The 21,939-nt window shown below is 42.7% G+C and overlaps 1 long non-coding RNA gene and 1 other non-coding gene across 2 annotated transcripts in view; one reads left to right on the forward strand and one right to left on the reverse strand.

Moving 5' to 3' along the window:
* LOC149121329 (uncharacterized) overlaps nucleotides 1–5,851 on the forward strand; it is a 15,634-nt gene extending 9,783 nt beyond the window's left edge. Inside the window, exon 2 of the long non-coding RNA XR_016223687.1 lies at nucleotides 2,931–5,851. This is a non-coding gene — a long non-coding RNA (uncharacterized LOC149121329). The remainder of the gene's footprint in view (nucleotides 1–2,930) is intronic.
* LOC100347036 (uncharacterized) overlaps nucleotides 1–21,939 on the reverse strand; it is an 876,288-nt gene that overhangs the window by 507,694 nt on the left and 346,655 nt on the right. The gene's annotated exons all lie outside the window — the stretch shown is intronic.

A 21,939-nucleotide genomic window follows, 5' to 3' on the forward strand; every position in this document is an offset into this window, starting at 1 on the left:
GTCTGTAACATGGGTCAAACTGTGTCCACGCCGCTATCTCTTACTCTGGCTCACTGGCCTGATGTGCGGGCTAGGGGATCTAATCTCTCTCTTCTGATTAAGAAGGTAAAGCAGCAGTCTTTCTGTGCCTCTGAATGGCTTGCTCTAGGAGTGGATTGGCCCCCCGGAGGGCTCATTCCATTTACCACTCATTCGCTGAGTGAAAGAGGCCATTCTCCTGCCTGGCCGTCCTGGGCACCCGGACCAGGATTTTGAGAAGACATCGGAGGTCAGTATTCCTTCCCTCAAGCGGGACCGGATCTGTGGAAGTGACCGTTGAGTGTCCGGCACCCCACAGCTCTCCGAGAACACGGAGTCCCCCCCCCCCCCCCCCCCCGGCCACTGCTTAGCTACGGCCGAAACTCCAGAGGGATTGTAAGGAATGGGAGGGAAATTAGGAAGGGCAGTTGGCTGAGAGCCTGGAGACCCCCTGAGCTCGCTTTGGCTTCCCGGCGGCCGGACTGCGACCCGAGGACCAGGTCTCTCTCTCGGAGGGACGCCTGGTCACGCTGCCTACTGCTACGCGAGCAGGGCTTAGCTTCGGTCGAGGCTAATATTGGCCCTCCAGGTAAACTCAGACAACTAGGTAGTGGGTAACCTTGAGCGATAGGAGACTTCAAACCCCACTCAGCCCCCAGACAGGAGGAGGTCATTGCTTTCTGCCTTCCTCCTCCTCCAGGGGGGCTCCTTCCCCCACTCTTTTGCTCTCCTCATCTCCATTCCTATACCACTGGGCAGGAGAAAGGGAGAGGGAAATTCCACAAGTCTCTCCACCTAGGGAAAAGCTGTTACCTGTTACCTGTTAACCCTTTCCAACCTGGTAAAAAGTTTTCTGTCTTTGCAGCTTTATGGTAGCTCTGGTGCGTCTTAAAGTTTTTTGTAAACTATTACTGTTGCTAAGCTTTGATTGCCTGAGGACTAAATCTGGAAAAGAGCTAAAGTTAACTATCTGTTGTAATTGACTGAGTATCTGCAGTAGTCCTAATTGATCTGGCTTTGGTTAAATTATAGGAGGTTCCCAACACTCTTGGTAAAATGGCGCACCTACCCAACCCCACAGTTAGTCCTGCCAAGCCCTGGTGTGTGCAGTCTTCCCTGTAAATGGGGGACCACAGCCTTTCTCTGCACTCTATTCTAGTCCATGTGGCCTGCCGCACCCAGGCAGGCATAGCCAAATATCTCTAGGCAGAGCCCCCACCCCAGCGCTGCTTCTTTTTTCCTCTCCTTGAGGAATTTCCAATTCAATACTACTGCTGGCCTTACCTAAGGGAGCCAGAACCTTAAGCCATTAACCCTTACCAACCTGATGGGTTTTTCTCTTTGCAGCTAATAAAAACCTAAACAATGGGTTATTCATCTGAGAGCATTCACCTGTCTCGAAGGTTTCGAAGGTTTCGCGTTTTTCTATTGCCATTAGAGTCTTAATTGGGAAAACTACAATGCAAAGTTGTTTACATTGTTTATCTGTTTTTAATGTCTGAGTGATTACCCAACTGATCAAAAATGTACTAATTTTGGCTAAATGGTTTGACTCTGACAGCTTAAAATCTAAACCGAGTCTTCCAACTTTGGGCTTCCAGTCGGATCCCTGGAACTCTCAAAGGATGAGACTCTAAATTTGTTAAAGTAACAGCTGCTTGAGTCAATTAAAATTATATAAAATATATTAAAATGTTATAAATAGTGTCAAACCTATGCTGTATTTATGTTTTTGCTTTCCAGCTAAAGTGGTCTTATAAAAATAAGAGTAAATTCTGTGTATACAAGCCTTTATGTTGTTAACTAAAGTAAGCCAATGCAGATTGGTTCAGAAAATTGAGGTAATGCAAACACCCTTCGGTTTGCTCAGTGGCTTGCTTGCTCAGTTTTACATGTCTTTGATATGCTTTAAACTTGTTTCTCTTAATGAGAAACATCTTTTCAAAGTTATAAACATGCACTAATGTTTGCTGTCCAGGAGGTGTTATCCTCCTGTTACTTAAAAACATAAAAATGTAATTTTAACTTTTATTTCAAATAATGGTGTGGTATTCATTAATAACTCAGTGTCTTAAGTCATCTAGGCATCAGTACTAAGTAAAACTTAAAAAAAAAATGTATTATATATACTTTTAACATCTCAAATTCGATAAAAAAAAAACTGTTTGAGTTTGTTAACATGTATTCTCATAGGTCGTCCATACATGACAATTCAAGGCTATGTAAAAGTAACTACAGGTATAAAGTTTCAAAAGGTGTAAACAAGTCATAAAAAGTTTTAAAATGTTTACAATTTTAAAATATTGTTTACAGAGTTGAGTGCTAATGCCAAAATTACACTGACCTAAAGTTAAAGTCTGATCTTCTGTTATAACAATGGGTTTAAAAAAAAAAAGTGTACTAATATTAGTAAATATCTAAAAATGGTCTAAATCATAAATCTTGAAATCTATTTCTGCAAAAACTGTAACGTCTATTTTAACAGTGTCTGCTTATTCGGTTACTCTGCCATTTCTAGAGTTAGGTCCTGTAAACTCTTTTTGACTCTGTTAAATAATTCTAAATTATGTAAACTCTTATATACAAGGTTTTTTTTTTTTTCTGGTTTATTCGACAACAAAAAAACATAAAATTCATGTTAATCCATTGTGTACTCTACTGTCTCTGTTAAGTTATGGTTATGTGGCAGATGCTAGAAAACTGGGTTCCAGAAACCCAAGAAAGCTCTCGTGTCTACAGACTACACGGTAAATACCCGGAAGCCAAAGAATGGCAGAGACCTCTGCCACAATTTCTCCTCTAAGTCAGGCTACACAGTAAACACTGGTTAAACTGCCAGTTAAATCTAAAAGCCCAAAAAGTCAGGCTAGAGACCCAACTCGCTGCCTCACTTCTCCTCTTTTCTCTTCCAGAAGGGAAGTTACTACTGTTCTGCAGGACTCTCCATTGTGATGTACGGTTTGATCCCCAGACCTTATGTAAGGGATGACTGACCTTTTCTGTAATAATGCCTGGCCACAGTATAGGGCCCCAAACAACAACAACAACAACAACAACAAAGGTTAAACTATAAAATAATATGACAACTAGATCAATTTTTCGGTGTAAAAAGTTACACTGACGACCTCAAAGTATGCAAGCAGGTCACCACAGTTGATCTTACCTAAAGGGTCATAGTTCTCCTCATGGGCACGGTCTTAACTCGCAGGAAAATACTAAGTGTCAGAATTTGCCCATGACCATAGTTTTTCTAGCTCACCCTGATATTTAAAAAAATCTCCAAAAATCAGGATTGGGTTGAGCACCCCCTTGACTGATATCATAGAGGCTGCCTCCTTGGTCTACTTTATTAGAGACCAGGAAATTGAGGAGCAAGCTAGCAGCAGAGGATAGGCAACAGACCAATCAATGGCTGCTTTACATGGTGATTGCCATCAAGGAGACCCAGCAAGGCCAGTGCACCCCAAACGGCACCTGTTGCTGATATAAGGAGACAGGGCATTGGGCAAGCAGCTGTCATGACAGCAAATGCCTTCTGTCAGCCCTGCCAAGAGCACGGCCACTGGACATGGAACTGCCCTGGGTGTCGAAGGACTCCTGGTTCAGAACTACAGACCCTGTGGCCCCGAGCTAAAAAGCCTTTGGCTCTGCCCAGCCTCTGCCCAGCTTCCAGCTCCAGCCACTGCTATTGAGGGGATGGCCTATGGTCAGTAAAACGCAAGTTGCCTATTTCCATCAGCCTCCTATTCAGCTCTCCTCCTAGTCCATCCATGTAATGCAAGTCAACATGGTGCCTCCCTTAAAGGAGATTTGCATCTCTTTCAATTCTCTTCCAGCACCCCATGGATAGGTCTGGGCCTCACACACCCAGCCAGGCCTTAAAAGTCTATCCAATAACATTAAGCTTAGAAAGCCCTCCCTGCCAGTTCCTAAAAACAGGGCTTTCGGTAACAGCTAACTCAGATAGCCCTACACCGATTTGGACAGGTCCTCACTGAGGACTTAAAGGGGCTATCTCTTGAGGGGGGGTGCACAATAATCCATAATATAAATGGTTAAATGTAAATAATTCATTAGTCTGTCCTTTTCCCAGCCTGAGACTCTAGTTTTATACATTGGCTTAACTTCCTAGCAAAACTGGCTACTAAATATCAAAAAAAAAAAAAAATTATCTCTGGGTCAATCAGACTAGACAGGCACAAACCCAAATTTGTACTTTTCCTGGAAAAAGCCAAACAGCTCCAGGACCAGGCCAAGCAGGGCTGGGATTTCTGGCCTGACACCTGGTCATGGAAATCCTGGCTATTTCCTCTCCTTGGCCCACTAACTTCTGCAATCTTGATGCTTCTCTTTGCACCGTGTGTTTTTAATGCCCTTGTTCGTTTTGTCTCTAACAGACTAAAAGCTGTTAAACTCCAAATGGTCATCAGGCAAGGCTTCCAGCCCATTCCACTGGACGACCTGAGCAGCCCTCTGGACCGAGCAACACAGTTTTTCCAAGGCCATTGTTGCACACCATAAGACAGGTAGCAAGAGGAAATACCCAAATCCCCCTCGACGCCCACATGCCAGCTTCGAAGAAGTTACAGAAAACGGAACTCCATCCATAATCCCAAAGAAGAATTTTGGGTATTACCTCTTGAGGGGAAAATATTAGGCAGAAAGTCAGTTATGAGCTTATGTGTGTGTGACATAAAGGCCTAATGTGTCCAGCATATGCATCTACATCTCAGTCATCCTGACAATGTTTCACGGGCAGCCTGGCCTTTGCATCCTGCCCTGCCCCCTTCTACCTGATAACCTGCCAGGTGGAGATGCCCGCCCCTTCTGCCTGACAAATCTTCCACAATCTCCCAGATGCAGCCCAGTATCTGCATTTCAGTATTACAGAACAGGCGGGGGTTAAATCTCATTTTCATGGGGGTGGGTTATGCGCGGCCCTAAAGAAAAAATGTTGTTTTTATGCCTACTGAACCGGGGTGGTTAGAAACTCCATGGCCAAACTCAAAAAAACGACTGGAAAAATGGCAACAGGAAAGGAAAACTCAACAGGGATGGTTTGAGTCATGGTTCTGCCGGTCCCCATGGCTGACTACTCTACTGTCAGCCCTAACAGGACCCTTAATTGTTCTACTCCTAATTGTAACCATAGGACCTTGTGTGTTAAATAGACTCATCACCTTCGTGCAGGAACAAGTTAAAAATGTTAAACTCATAATCATAAGACAACAATATGTCACATTAAAAGATACAAAAACAAATCTCTAAGATTAGAGATCCTCACAACAAGGAGTGGGGAATGAAGAGTTAAAATTGTATATGTACAGGTGTAAAAAGTTAAGCTTAAGCTTACAGGTTTAAACCTTCCTGGTACAACTGTAAAAAAAAATAAGACAGAGTAGCACCTTGGCAGTAGGGACTCCATTTTGGAGCACTTGAGACTGCATTCTGGGAAAGCAACCCCCCCACCGTGAGACTCTGGTCCGAAACTATGATCTCAAATAGTCGGACAATAGCAGTGCACTACATCACCCTTGGCAACACACAAAAACCCCCTAGCATGATTGCTCAAGCTTAAAAGTAGAAAGGTTGCACCTGGGTTACCTGGGCTAATAATGAAGATGTGATTTGTCTATGTCTTAAGATCATAATTGTGGATTGTAAGACTTTAGCAACCCCTTAACAACCGTGTATTCTCTTCCCCTTCCCGGTTTTGCGGTTTTTGCCTTTATAAACCCTAACCTTTGGTTATTCGGGGCTGCTCTGCTCATGATGATCAGACAGCCCCAGCATGCTGGATAATCAATAAAGCTTCCCCTTGCTGTTTGCATAAGAGATGTCTCTTGGTGACGTTTTTCGGGTGGTCGACTCTAACAGTAATTCAGTGCACTAATAACGTCACTTTCATCGTTGAAGTCCCGCTGTTCACTCATGTGGCTTGGGAAGTCCACGCTGTTTCTCTCTGATACTGGGTTCTCTGGCTCAATAGTCAGCTGCTTGCTGGTGTTGTTCTTCCGGGCTTGCAGTATCTTCATGAATGCCCCCTTTGGGTTCCCTATAGATGCTTCTTCAACTGTCAAAAAAAGAAGAGACTGCTTTTTGGTACGGAAGACTGATGGGACAGCTTTATGTCAGTCCACAGCCCTACACTCTGATCAATTAAATTAGGAGTCAAATCCAATATTTGGGGTACCATTGAGACTTTAGAGAGAAAAGTAAAACCAAACTCAAACCTATGAAATGGCAACAAAAAAGGAGAAAAAGATATTTTTGAGAGGGGCATTCAGAAGAGTTCGCAGTGTTAAAAAGCAGTAACTATGATCAGTATTATTTCATTGGTTTCCAATGACCAACCACTCCAGGCTTAGAATAAGGCTGGAAGACAAATGGCCCCACCCAGCTGCCCCTTCTGTGGCTCTGCCCCTGCTTCTCAGCCACATCATTCCACAGTCCTGCCTCATGCTGAGGGAGCACAAGGCTTCCTCCCTCCCTCCTTCTCTCCCTCCCTGTGGCCCTGTGTTCTTGCTGCCATCACAGGTGTCCATGGCAAGAGATAGGCATGTAAGGGGAGTGAGGGCAGAGGTGGTCAAGCCAAGGGGCCTTGCTCCTCACCTCAGTGTGTTCTTTCCCACCCTTGTAAAGGGAGATTAACAATGCTTGTCCTTCTCACCTCTTGAGATGAAGGGAATAATATAATTGGTAGGAAACTGGTCTGAAAGGTGAGCAACACTGTGTAGATGGGTATACAGTTATCACTGTGCTAATGCCTCAGATCCCTGACTGAGATCCGAATTCAAGCTGTCTAAGGAAGAAAGCGGTCACATTTTGAAAGTCATGACGTCAGTGGTAATAACCCTCATCTACAGAAAGATACTTAAAAGTACCCAAGTGTTCTGTGGATAGAAAAGTGTGAGACTCAGAGCAGGTTCAGAATTGGACAGTCTACAGGAATGGAGGAGCCTTCCGACTGCATCAGAGGAGCCAGGCAGCCATTTCTGGTTATGGGACCAGAAACTCCCAGGCTCCCAATAAAACAGCATCACTTGTACTCTTTTCTACAAGTGCAAAAACAACCGCAGTGAGCAGTGTAGACCTGTTCTATAAGACAGAGGGCCCTTGAGGCCCAACACATAGAAAACCAGTTTATAGACTGTGTGCAAATGAGTTATCATTGAAAAGCAAAGCACCCAAGAGCACAGAACACCACGTGTGTGGTTCCCAACATTGCTTCCTTCCCCTTCCACCTCTTTTCCATGATCCTTTGTGCATATGTAAATTACATAGTGGTAACTATGTTATTAATATGTAAATTACATAGCGGTAACTATGTTATTAAATTACATAGCGGTGATTGGGAACCTGACTTTCAGCAAGGGAGCAGTGTAGCAATTTAGGGAGTTTAAATCTGAATGAATGAATAAAAATTCAGCAATTAATTACATTGTTACTTTAAACTTGACCCTAAAATTTTAAAATAAGAAATTTAAAACAAATAAAAATTAAAAAAAGATCCTCAGGAAGTTCCGACTCATGGCAATGTGTCGTATTTGGCAGGCATTCATTGTCACAGTGAAGCTTGACGGTGTTGCAGACAACCTCGATAGTATGTTTAAATTGGCAGAGGCAGCAGGCCATATGGCTAGGTAAGATCCTATGAATAGAGACAGAGAATTAAGTTACCTGTAAAGGGGTTCCTTGGGTGGGTCAAACAGGTGAGCCAAGGTGCCAGCAAAGGAGTTCTTGAGGTATGTGGCCAGGACATTTGGGTAGGAGCCTGGTGGCCAATTGTTGGTCTTGAATATGAGAATAAAGGAAGGAGGGAGAGGTGGCCCAAGGAGGCATAGGCATGGAAGTGGGTGTGGTGTATCCAAAATAAAGTCAGCAGGGTGAGCATTGGGCACCATGGATCTGTCGTTTGACTCAGGGGTGTCTCCTTCCAGTTCACAAGTCTCACTGTGGGTTGGGAGTGCACAGGAGGACTTCCCCCAACCTCTGGAGTCCCCTTCTCCATCCCTGTTGGAAGTGTTCACTATTAGAAACTACTCTGGTCCCAGAAAAATGACTGACTGCAGTAATTGTTGGAAAAGATGTGGAGAAAAAGGAACACTCACTCACTGATGGGTGAGTGAAAGTAATTTGAGCAGGCAGGTGTTTAGCCCAGCCATGAAGATGCTGCTTGGGACAAGCACATCCCCTTCTGGAGTGCCTGGCTCCATTTCTGATCCCTGTTTCCTGCCAGGGAGTGCCCTGGGATGTGTCAGGTGGTGCTTCCCTAAATACCCAGAAATGGAAAGACTGCAACTTATGGTAGGTGTGTGTTTTTAAGAAACTGTCAGTCTATTTTTATTATATATATTTTTAATTTATCATTTCAAAAGTTTCTGTGGAAGGAAGAGAGAGAAACACACACAAACACACACATCTTTTCTTTTTTTTTCTTTTTGACAGGCAGGGTGGACAGTGAGAGACAGAGACAGAAAGGTCTTCCTTTTGCCATTGGTTCACCCTCCAATGGCCGCTGCAGCCGGCGCGCTGTGGCCGGCGCATCGTGCTCATCCAAAGCCAGAAGCCAGGTGCTTTTCCTGGTCTCCCATGCAGGTGCAGGGCCCAAGGACTTGGGCCATCCTCCACTGCACTCCCAGGCCATAGCAGAGAGCTGGCCTGGAAGAGGGGCAACCGGACAGAATCTGGTGTCCCGACTGGGACTAGAATCCGGTGTGCTGGCACAGCAAGTCGGAGGATTAGCCTATTGAGCCACGGTGCTGGCCACATCTTTTCATTAGGTAGTTTACTCCCCAAATGTCTGCGACATCCAGGGCTGCGCCAGGCCAAAGCCAGGAGCTCAGAAACTAGTTTGGTTTTCCATGTGAGGAGCAAGAACTCAAGTCCTTGGGGCATCACCCACTGCCTTCCAGGGTGCACGTTAGCAGGAAGCTGGGGTGGAGCAGAGCCGGGACTTGGATCCAGGCATTCTGATGTGGGATTGGAGTATCCCAGGTAGTGGCTTAACGGCTGCACCAAACGCCTGCCTCATAAACAGTTTAATTTTTATTTGTTTTATTTTTTAAAGCTTTTATGTAATGAATGCAAATTTCATAGGTACAACTTTAGGAATATAGTGTTTTTTCCCCCATACCTGCCCTCCCACCCCCACTCCCATCCTACCTCCTACTCCCTCTCCCATCCCATTCTTCATTAAGATTCACTTTTGATTGACTTTATATACAAAAGAGCAACTCTATACTAAGTAAAGATTTCAACACTTTGCACCAACCCCCCACCCCACAACATAAAAAGTACTGTTTGAGAACAAGTTTTGCAGTTAATTCTCATAGTACAACTCATTAAGGACAGAGTTCCTACATGGGGCGTAAGTGCAAACAGCTTCATTTCTAATACCCCCAAACTGGAACAACCTAAGTGTTCACAAATAGGTGAATAGATAAACTATGGTAGGTTCATATAATGAAATGCTATTCAGCAATAAAAGGAAATTAACTCTTGGTACACACAACAACAAGAGTGTCTTAGTCATGTTGAGTCATGTTGAGTGACAAAAACTGGTTAGGAAACAGTGCATACTGTTTGTGGTTCCATTTCTATAAACGTGTAGAACATGCATAATAGCCCATAGTAACAGTAAGAAGGTCAAGGTTACATGGAAATTGGATTGGGGAGCGCAAGGAGGGATGGAAGGGAAGAATGATAAAAAGATAAAAGCACAAGTTGAGGTGGCGGGTATTTTGCTGTGGTCATGGCCTATGGTATATACATCTATCCACATAGGTGGTCCACTGTGTCTATTATTTCTTCATCTCTGGAACTACTATGAAACTGCTCAGAGGAAAGAAGGAAGGGAGGAAGCAAGAGAGAGGAGGAGGAAGGGGGAGGGGTGGGAGTGAGGGAGCAGAGGAGGGAAGGAAGGCTAATGATTGAGTCCACATGAGAAGTATGCTGCTTGTGATACCCACATCCTGTATGGCAGTGCCTGGGTTCTCGGTGTACTTTTTGTACTATTCTTTACTTTTCTTGGGGGATTGAATTATTTTTAAAAATATTTATTTATTTATGTTATTATTTATTATTATTTTTCACTCTCCAAATGGCCACAAAAGCCGAGTGGAGTAGCTGGGATTCAAACTGACATTCCAATATGGAGTGCCGGCATCACAAGTGGTGAGTTACCTTGCTGTGCCACAAGGCCTGTCCCTAGTAGGTTTGAGTATTTTTAAAATAAAATTGGCAAAAACGCTAACAAAGCTAGTTGGTTATCTTATTAAGAATTATTGGAGGCTGTTCAGGGAGATAAAAACAGCCTGTTTAATAGGAGTGAGTCCTCAAGATTATACTTAAGCAGTATAATTTAGTGATTAGGAATACAGATTCCATCACCAGATTAGGTGCACATCTTAGCTCTGCTAATAATATGATCTTGGGCAAATGGCTTAGACTCTGTTTCTCAACCACCTCATTCTGATAGCACCTACCTCTAATGAGATGTGAGGACCAAATGAATCAGCACTTGAGGTGTGCCTGACACATGTGAGTGTGCAACACAGTTAGACACTGTAGTTATTCACTTGCAAACCACTACCTGCACAGTACTGATGCTCTCCCACCTTGGGTTGTTTGGGGGCCTTCTCTGAGGCAAAAGGATGACTTTATTAGGAAAACAGAACCTGTGTTTCATGGAAACACGAAGGCTGTGGGTTGGGGGCACAATGTATAGAGTTTAGATTAACACTGGATACACTTAGTGGGCCAGGCTCTTTCTAACCAATAGAATAACCAATGGTTGAGTTGTTACAGATGACTAATGTTACTTCTTTGGGTCCAGGGAAAGCTTCATATAGAAAGAATGCACTCAGAACGCTAAGCTAGTGTTTTACTAGACTTCAATTCTAACAGGAAATTTTCGTTAAGTCCTTTCTACCCCTAACTTTGTATTTTGAAAATTTTCAAGACTACAAAAATATCCGAAAGATTGGTGTCATGAATTTACATATTCTTTCACTTAGATTCAACTGTTGCTAACATTTTGCCACATTCACTTTCCACGTGTGTGTCTCTATGCACTTCTTGGACAAACCATTTGAGAATGAGCTGTAGATACGATGACCTTTTCTTGCTAAACCTGAAGTCTGCGTCTCCTAAGAACAAAGGCATTCTCCTGCATATCCACAACACTGTTATCACCCAGTCAGCTTTAACATTAACATCACCGTCTATTGTGGTCCACATGCAGGTGCTCTCAGTTGTCCCAAACATGTCTTGGCTACTTTTAAATCAGGCATTGCATTTTATTTTCATGGCTCTTTAATTTTCTTCAGTTTAGAACTGTTCCTTTTTTGCAGTGTTTCATGGCATTGGGATTTTTGAGGCATTCAAATCAGTTGTTTTACAGCATGTACCTCAATTTGTATTTCTAAGACCAATACTGAATATAATCACCAGGGAACATTTATTTTTTTGAGTGGCTAAGATTTTTTTTTAAAAAAGTTTTATTTATTTGAAAGGCAGAGTGATGGTTGGGTGGAGGAGAGAAAGGAGAGAGAGAGAGAATGAGTGGAGGGAGAGGGAGAGGGAGAGAGAGAGAATATGAATGATATAAATGAATGTGAATAAATCTTCCAGCCACTGGTTCATGCCCCAAATGGCCACTGCAGCTGGGGTTGGGCTGGGTTGAAGTCAGGAGCCAGGATCCAGGAGCCAGGAACTATATTCAGGTCTCTCCTGGGTGGCAGGGGGCAAGCACTTTGGTCATCCTGTGCTGCTTTCCCAGGTTCATTAGCAAGGAGCTGGATGGGAAGTGGAGCAGCTGGGACTTGAACTGGCACTCCCATATGGGATGCCAGCATCACAGACAACTTCACCTTATGCCACAACACCAGCCCCACTAGGGACCATTTCTGGCAGGAACACTGCATCTTGCATAGAGAATGTTGTAGTTTTGCTGCTTACTAAAATGGATGCACTAGGGATAATGTCAGTGATAAAATATTTATTTTTTAGAAGATTTTTATTTATTTGAGAGGTAGAGTTACAAACACAGAAAGGGAGAGACAGAGACAAAGGTCTTCCATCTTAAGCTGGTTCACGTCCCAAATGGCCTCAATGGCCAGAGCTGGGCCAATCTGAAGCCAGGAGCCAGGAGCTTCTTCCGGGTCTCCCATGCAGGTGCAGAGGCTCAAGCACTTAGGTCATCTACTGCTTTCCCAGGCCATAGCAGAGAGATGGATCAGAAAAGGAGAAGCCAGGACTGGATCCGGTGCCCATATGGGATGCTGGCACCGCAGGTGGAGACAGCCCACTATACCACAGCGCTGGGCCCCAAATCATTAATTTTAAAAATATTGGCAAATCTGGGACAGCACCATGGTGCAGTAGGTTAGTCCTTCACCTGCAGCGCCTGCATCTCATATAGGCGCTGGTTCTAGTGCCAGCTGCTCTGCTTTTGATCTAGCTCTCTGCCATGGCCTGAGAAAGCAGTGGAAGATGGCCCCAGTCCTTGGGCCCCTGCACCCATGTGAGAGACTGGGAAGAAGCACCTGGCTCCTGGTTTCGATCAGTGCAGCTCCAGCCATTGTGGCCATTTGGGTAGTGAACCATCGGAAGGCTTTTCTCTCTGTGTCTCTCTCTCACTGTCTATAACTCTTATCTGTCAAATAAATAAATAAAATTTTAAAAAATATTGGAAAATCTTTTGAAATTGCTAATGACCTGAGGTATAACTTATTCTTACTAGATAATATTTAAGTATTAAAGACCATTGCACATTAATATGCAATAAAGGGGCCAGCGCTGTGCTGTAGCAGGTTAAGCCTTCACCTGCAGTGTCAGCATCCCTTATAGGCACTGGTTCAAGTCCCAGCTGCTCCGCTTCTGGTCCAGCTCCCTGCTAATGCACTTGGGAAAGCAGCAGAGGATGGCCCAAGTGCTTGGGCTCCTGCTCCCACATGATTCAGAATAAGCTCCGACTCCTGACTTTGGCCTGGCCAAGCCCTGGCTGTTGTGGTCTTTTGAGCTAGGAACCAGCAGATGGAAGATCTTTCTCTCTCTGTGTATTTCTGTCTTTCTTTTTTTTTTCTTTTTTTAACTTTTATTTAATGAATATAAATTTCCAAAGTACAGCTTATGGATTACAATGGCTTCCCCCCCCCATAACTTCCCTCCCACCCGCAACCCTCCCCTTTCCCTCTCCCTCCCCCCTTCCATTCACATCAAGATTCATTTTCAATTCTCTTTATATACAGAAGATCAGTTTAGCATATATTAAGTAAAGATTTCAACAGTTTGCACCCACATAGAAACATACCAGGGGATTCCAATTCAATCCCATCAAGGTGGCATGTACCAATGCCATCTCACTAGTCCCGGTGATCAATTTCTGTTCAAATTGATCATAATGATAGGACTAATAGCCAAAGGGAGCACATAAACAAGACTAGTGTCTGCAAATACTAGCTGATAGAATAAAAAAGGGAGAGAACGATCCAGCATGGGAAGCGAGATACACAGCAGACCCATAGAACGGCAGATGTCCTAAACAGCACTCTGGCCTCAGAATCAGCCCTTAAGGCACGCAGATCTGGCAGAAAAGCCCATGAGAGTATTTTAGGCATGGAAAGCCAAAACACTCTGGCAAAAATAAAAAAAAAACCTACATGTATTTCTGCCTTTCGAATAAATAAGTAAGTCTTTAAGAATGCATTAAGGACCATCGCCTATGAGTCATGACACAAATGAGCTGGCCTGCTTTGTCTAAACTCCTGAGGACTTCCAATAATGAACTCCAGTGTAACAATTGCTTTCAGGTTTTTATAGCCTTGGTTGCACATGGCTCCAGAAAATGCTAGCACTTTTCCTGTCCACTGATGGTCAAGTATGAAAAAAGCAGCTAGAACACCACAGCCTTGGCTAACTGAGAAAGCTTGTTGATGATGAGAGCTTTGACTATTTGGAGAGGAAGGCCTCTCACTGACCTGGGAGGATCCACTGTGGCAGATGCTGCCCAAGGTTGAGGAAGAGGAGGCTAGAGCAGAAACCAGTGGACTTGATGATGTGGGAAAGTTAGTCAAGGAGGTGATCTGACAGAAGTGATTAGGGCAGGGTATGCTGTGAGAGGCCTTTCCCCATTCTTATCTTGTGGAGTCCGCTCAACTAGCCTTATCATAATTTCTGTTTAGCTTGTCCAATTGGCAGGGGGGAGGTCACAATGGAAGTTGCAGTGAGTTTATGGTAAAATGTCAGAATAGGGCTCTAAGGAAATCCTTTTTAAAACTTCAAAACTTGAGATACTTCAAACTCTGCATGAAAATTAACTAGAAAGGATCATGGACCTAAATGTAACTCTACAGTTTCTACAAGAAAACAGGAGAAAATCTCTGTAACTTTAGATTAGACAATGGGTTATTTGAAAGATTTTTTCAGGAAAGGCAGAATAAAAGGACAAACCATACAAGATAAAAAGTTGCTATAGGTTCACCAACATTAAAAAAAATTAACTTCTACTCTTCAGAAGATACAATTAATAGAGTGGAAGGATAACTTACAACCAGAGAGAAGGTATTTACTAAACATACATCTGAGAGAAAGTACTCATACCCAGAGCATATAAAACACTCTTAAAACTCCCTAAGATTACCATCAAATTACTACATGGGAACAGATTGAATAGACACTTGGTAAAGATATTTGCACAACAGTATCATCAGTCATTAGAGTAGTGCAAGTTTAAACTGCAGTGAGTGTACCCAAGGTGCCAGTGTTAGGATGACTGAGTCCCGCATTTGAGCACTTGCATTTGATTCTTCACTCTGGTTCCTGATTCCAGCTTCCTGCTAATATAGTTCTTCTGCCTTTCTTTGGCTTGAGTAATTGGGGTTCCTGCCACCTAAGTGAGAGGTCTCGGTTGAATTCCCAGCTGTCAATTCCAGCTTCAGCCCAGTGCTGGTCATGGTGGGCATTTGGTGAGAGAACTGATTGACTCTCAAGTAACTATTTTTAAATACTAAAAAAATATAGAGATTCCACTATATATCTACTAGCATAAAAGCTACATTAAAAAAGTTTTATTTTTTAACTTATTTGAAAGAACGAGAGAGAGAGAGAGAGAGAGATTGATTGATTGACCTTCCATCTGCTGGTTCACTTCCCCAAATGCTGGTAACAGCCAGGGTTGGGCCAGGACTATGCCAAGGATATAGGTCTCAGTGTGTGGGTCTCCTACATGGGTGGCAGAGACCAGAATACTCGAGTTACCATTGGCTACCTCCCAGGGTGCACATTAGCTGGAAGCAGAGTAGCTGGGACTCAAACTGGGCACTCTGATATGGGATGCAGGCATCCCAAGTGCTATCTTTTTATTTATTTATTTATTTGACAGGTGGAGTTAGAGAGACAGAGAGAAAGGTCTTCCTTCCATTGGTTCACCCCCCAACCTCCCCCCAAATGGCTGCTACCGCCGGAGCTGCGCTGAACTGAAGCCAGGAGCCAGGTGCTTCCTCCTGGTCTCCCATGCGGGTGCAGGGCCCAAGCACTTGGGCCATCCTCCACTGCCTTTCCAGGCCACAGCAGAGAGCTGGACTGGAAGAGGAGCAGCCGGGACTAGAACCCGGTGCCCATATGGGATGCCGGTGCCACAGGTGGAGGATTAGCCAAGTGAGTCACGGTGCCAGCCCCCCAAGTGGTATCTTAATGCTGTGCCACAACGTCCAGTTTCTAAATGTTTGTTTAAAAAGTTGAAATCTGAGGACTGGGACAACACATGTTGCAAGTGCCACTCTCGAACATTGTTGGTGAGAGTGCAGACTGCAGCAGCTACTTGGCAAACAGTTTAGCTGTGTGTTAAACAGTTAAATATACACTTAGTAGGTAATGCACTTTCCTACCCCTAGATATTTACACCAAAGAAATGAAGACACATATTCACACACAGACCTGCATGTGAGTGCTGCTAGCGGCTTTATTTATAATTGCAAAAAGTTGGAAAACACAGTTCTATATAAACTGATGAAATGGATAAACAAACTGGTGTAACTACACAATTGGAATATTACTCAGCAATAGGTAGAGGCAGCAACATGAATAGTAGTTTAATCTCTAAAGGATTATGCTGAGTAAAAGGAGCCAGACACAAGAGGCTACACTTACTACATGATTTTGCTTATAAGACTCTGTGGAAAGAAAAACTACAAGAATAGAAACAGGGTGAGTGGTTTGAGGGCCTGGGTCTGGGGATGGGAGCAGATGATCGATTGGAAAGGACCATGAGGGACCTTTTTGGGTTGATAGAAATGTTCTACATCCGGAATTTGGTGGTGGTTACATAACCACGTGTTTGCCAAAACTCAGCAAACTTTACAGTGTGAATTGAAATACATAAAAATTATACCTCCATAAGCCTGACTTAAGAAAACAAGTCTACAGACTTACATGGAAATAAACCTAAGAAAAAGATAACTTACAGGTTTTCCAATTGGAGAGTCATCATGAGGATGTTCTCAACTGTGGTAAGTGGTACTTGTGTTGTTCCCAAGTCTCTGAAGGAGAAAGCCCAAACATTCATGGTGTGGACCTCAATAAAAAGATCTGTCCTTAAAAAGGTTGTTTCAGGAAGATGTGGTTACATCAGTTTTGGCTTCTCTATAAAGCAAGACAGCTCAAGAGTTTGTCATGGAGACCGTTCCAGAAAGCCCTGGTTGAAATGACTTTACTATTTGCATCATCAGATTAATGACCTTGGCATTGAAGAGTAGAACCTACACCTTTTTCTGCCATTGTCTTATTTTTCATTTTATACTACACTGACCTCTTTTAATTCTTATTTTTTTCTTTAAAAAATTTACATCTATACCTCTTTGCTTGGGATAAATGGTATTCCTAACATGTATTTGCATGTAACACTGTCTCGCCCTGCCAGCTGTCTTTCCCATGATAAATTCTTTCTCAGTTCTTGCCTCAGTCAATAACTTTTTTTCAGTAACCTAATTTATTTTTTTTCAGTAATCTAATTTAAAATCATGACTTTTTAGCCTCAATCTCAAATATTTGATGTTTGATGAAAATAAAAAAGGATTAGTTTAATACTTACAGATATTTTAATGCTGGCAGTTTAAAAAGATACGAATCTTCAACATTTGTCAGAGGATTACGATTGAGATTTCTGAAAAATGCAATGGAATTAAAGTTATCGGCCTTTCAATAAGCACAAGATTGTATGAGAAATTATATTCTTTTTTGTGTAGACATTTTAGGCTTAAAATTACTTTCTGTGTACTTATAAATCACCCTTAGAATTCAAAAAGCACTTGTTCTTTGGGAACTACCTATGTCTCTTAGAGGATGAATGGAGAAGAGAAAGAGAAAGAGAAAAGATACAAAAAAATGCATAATAAACAAAAAATATGCAAAAGAACTTTTTAGGTGAAAAGCCTTAGAAGTGGAGCCAGTGTTTTGCCTAGCAATTAACAACCAGATTGGGATACCTACGTCTCAAATCAGATGCCTGGGTTTGATTCCCAGTTCCATCTTCTAATTGCAACTTCCTGTTAATGCAGACCCTGGGAGGCAGTGGTGATGGCTCAATTGGTTGAGTTTCTGCTGCCTACTTGGAGACGTGGACTGGTTTCTGGTTCCCAGCTTCAGCCTGGGCCTGGCCTAGCCTCGCCCGAGCCATTGCAGGTATTTGGGAAATGAACTAGTGGATGGGAGCTGTCTGTGTCTTAAAAAAGAAAGACGTATAGAAGTGACAACACTGATAGGGAAGCCCTTTTTTGTGTAGGAAACACTAATCCTGTGTTCTCCATAATTCAAGGTGCTTGCCTTTCATCTTTAGAAATTTTAAACAAGCCATGACTTAATTCATTTAGTTGATGGAAAAAGAACCCACGTCAAAGCCATACTCTTGTCACGTTCTTCCACTGGTGTTCTCATTTCACATCACACATCTTCACATCACATCACATCACATCACATCACACCACATCATCACGTCACATCACGTCACATTGCATCACATCACATCACAGTCTTTGTTACGTTGCTTGTCATCACCTGTTGGCCTGTCAGTCTCCTGGCCTGTAGCTCCTTGAGGGCAGGGATATTGTTATTGTCTTTGTTATGCCTGTGTGTGGCATAGTGCCTGAAATTTGCTGCATGGTTAATAAATATTTGTTGAGTAAAGAAATCACATTTTGTTTCCATACCAATACAATGAATAAATTCATGTTGTGGGAAATTTCATTCCTAAATGTCGTAATAGATTTTTAAATTTTTTAAAGCAAGCAAACAAAAACAAAAACAGGTAAAAAAAAACTGCCTTTAGTTTAACTCTACTCAAAAACATACTGTACTGTTACAGACTGTGAAAATAATAATTCTTACAGATGATATTGATTGGGCTGCCAAGCATCTGTGTTCAGCATTCAACACTGGATGTTCCCAATAACCTCTGTGATAGGTATTGTACCCCAGTAGCCTATTGTGATATATATTGTGCTGGGTCACAGAGGCTGTGTAACTTGTTGTAGGTCACTGCACTTGTAAGAAGCAAAGCTGGAGCTTGAGCTCAGTCCTGCCCCAGACTGTGTCTAATATGTGTGCAGAAAAGGGTCCAAATATTTGTCACTTTAATCTGAAGCTTGAGATGACTAAATATAGAAGTACTTTGAAAATTTCATCAACCTTCTCAGGATAGCGCTCATGAAAATTAGTTTCTCTTTTTATTCCTTTTCCCTAATCTTATCCCACGATTAGATATTTAGCTCAGAGTCATTGAGACTAGAGATTTAAAAGCATGTTGTAGGTGACATCAGTGGAAACCTATGTAAACAGTGGAGTGAGAACATTTGAAAATTTATCCCTTCATAAAGGGAACAACAAAATGGTAAAAGTGGTCAGAATCAAGTTTTTGATAATTCTGGAAATTTAACCAAAGGCTTGCAGCCACCTGTGGGGCATTTACTCAAGAAAATTGGCTGACTTTCTGTAAGAATAGTGAGATTTGTGTGGGTTTTGTGTATTTAACTTGCCCTAGACAGTTCCTCCCTGGCAAGCTCAGTGTTAGCCTTAAAAATAGGCTTGGCAGCTTATGACAAGAGCCTCGGGTGATGACTGACATAAATAAGAGTGTCAATTGTTAAATCAACAACAGGAGTCACTGTGCACTTACTCCCCATGTAGGATCTCTGTCCTTAATGTGTGCTACTATGTGAATTAATGGTATAACTAGTACTCAAACAGTACTTTATACTTTGTGTTTCTGTGTGGGTGCAAACTGCTGAAATCTTTACTTAGTATATACTAAGTTGATCTTCTGTATATAAAGATAATTGAGAATGAATCTTGATGAAGAATGGGATGAGAAAGGGAATGGGAGATGGGATGATTGCAGGTGGGAGGGAGGTTATTGGGGGGGAAAGCCACTACAATCCAGGAGTTGTACATTGGAAATGTATATTTATTAAATAAAAGTTAAAAAAAAGAAACATCTGCTTTAGGAATAGACTGATGTCTTAGCAATATTTGGGTTTAGGTTTTTGGATTGTGGATTAATTTTATTTTTAATTTGTTGCTTCTCAAATTTTTTTTAAATTATGAGATGTATTACTTGCATACTCAAAGTCATATGTAACCACATGACTATTGGATAATGTTTGAACTTTGTCTAAGTTATTTTGTCTACATTTGAATCAAATCAGGAATTATAATGAGAAAAGAGAAGTATGTGTAAAATGAGCAACAACAACAAAAAAAACCTCAAACTCTCAAAAAAAAAAATAGCCTGTATGCCCAGTATCAGAGAGAGTGAGGGAGAGAGAGGGAGAGGGATAGAGGGACAGAGGGAGAGAGGGAGACAATGAGGGAGGGAGGGAGGGAGAGAGGGAGAGGGAGAGGGAGAGAGAGAGAGAGAGAGAGAGAGAGAATGAATGGAGATGAGCATGCAGAATGAAGCTGAGCTCCTCCAAAGTGCATCCCAGTGAGCTATCAGAATCTTGGGCCATCTTCCACTGCTTTCCCAGGCCATAGCAGAGAGCTGGATTGGAAGTGGAGCATCCAGGTCTCAAACCGGCACCCATATGGGATGCTGGCACTTCAGGCCAGGGCATTAACCTGCTGTGCCACAGCACCAGCCGTGTCGCTGACTTTCAAATAAATGAATAAATCTTAAAGAAAAAAGTAAAAGAACAAAAAAACCCTAAAGCCAATGAAGAGAATACTTTAAGAGAAGCATACGGTGCAGAGGAAGAATTACCTTAAGAGAAAAGAAGACCTCTTGCTACACAGATGAGAATATGGTGCAGATGAAAAGATTATGAGAAGAAAAGTGTAATAGTTGCAGGAAGTGACAATGTGAAAACTTGTGAACCCTTACAAAACACCCCAAAGGGCAGACCTGAGTTGTTCTCTTCATCTGTAAGGTTTATGCCTCTCTCTGAGTTTGGGGAGATGCTGTTTGGATTCCAGGACACACCACAGAGGGAGGACTGTGCCAGCAGTGTGCAAATGCAGGTGTATCCACAGCTTGCCTGAAGGAGGCGATGCCCATGGCTGACCTTCAGTGTACGACCACACCCAGCTCACCTACAGTGTCAGCAGTGGGGTGAATATCCGAGGAGGGAGAAAGCCTGGACTCTCCTCCTAGTCACCCACAGTGCTTGTGAGTAACAGACGAGTGAGCATGTGGGTGTGCTCTGTCTGGGTAAGGGAGCCCCTCTCTACACTCTAGAGTCCTTCCACTACTAAACTATGAAACTTGTATTGTGAGGACCAATGAAGTGACTAAAACAATTTTTAGAAAGAAGCCAATGAGTTAAGATTTAATGCACATGAATGAAGCAGAAGAAATAAAGTATACTTAATGTTTAGAATTATCAATTACTGGTGATTTTCCATAATATATTTCATTTCTGATTTCACTGAAAGATTTGATGAGTATTAATATTTGAAGAGAGTTATGTCACTGGTAAGCTCTTGGCATGTCTTTGAGGTAGATTTCAGATTCACAATAGACTGATCCTACCACACTGCTGTTATACACAGAGGCTTCATTCAGAAGAATGTTTACTGGGCTGCATGTAGTACGTGCAAAGTAACGGTGAATGCAGATTTTGCTGAGCGTGAGCTTAACCTAATTTGGGGAATCCCTTATAATGAAACATGCAGAATTATGAATATAAAAATTGCTCCAGCCCCTCCCAGGACCTTGGAAGGGGCACGTGCAAGTGTAAAGCCTTGAAGCTTAGACTCCAGTTCATGATGAATCCAGCTCAGCTGGAACTCTTTTCTGGACTGTGTAATGCAGTGAACAGCATTGTTTTCACTTTAAAAACCCTCATCTTTGGTCATAAGATCACTGGTGTCTTCCTGGGGCAACGGTGATACCAAAAGTTTCCTTGAAGCAGATTTGCTTTGTCTAATAAAAGAATATGTCCCCAAATAAAGGAGACCAGCTCCCAACACACACTTGGTTTATTACAGCCATTGTGCCAATTTTTGAAGCAACCACGAGTTAGATATGTTCAGATCGCATGATAAGAGAATTAGTTTCCAATACCAGCTAGCTCTGGTTTTTGCATCACCATGAAGCAAATGCTTTTTTTCTTTGGCTTAAGATGGACACAGAATCTTGAGATAAATGAACTGGTGCCTCGTGCACTGTGCGCCATCCCTAGCTCTGCTCCTACTTTTTCAGCTCCTCTCTCTGGCCTTGCTGCACAGATGCTAGCATGGCTGTCACTCATTTTCCCATCAATGTCCAACTTCCCCCTGCTGGCATGAAAGTCTCTGGAGACAAAGCTTCTGTCCTGTTCCAGTTTGTACCCCCAGCACTTAATACAGCACCTGGCACTCGGTGGGCCTGGCACTCAGTGAATGTTCTTAAATGAATTCATTACTTTTCATCCACTGTGATTCCACAGA

The sequence above is a fragment of the Oryctolagus cuniculus genome, chromosome 17 (genome assembly GCF_051225735.1).
Source record: "Oryctolagus cuniculus isolate XC-2025 breed Fujian yellow rabbit chromosome 17, ASM5122573v1, whole genome shotgun sequence".
Lineage (NCBI taxonomy): Eukaryota > Metazoa > Chordata > Mammalia > Lagomorpha > Leporidae > Oryctolagus > Oryctolagus cuniculus.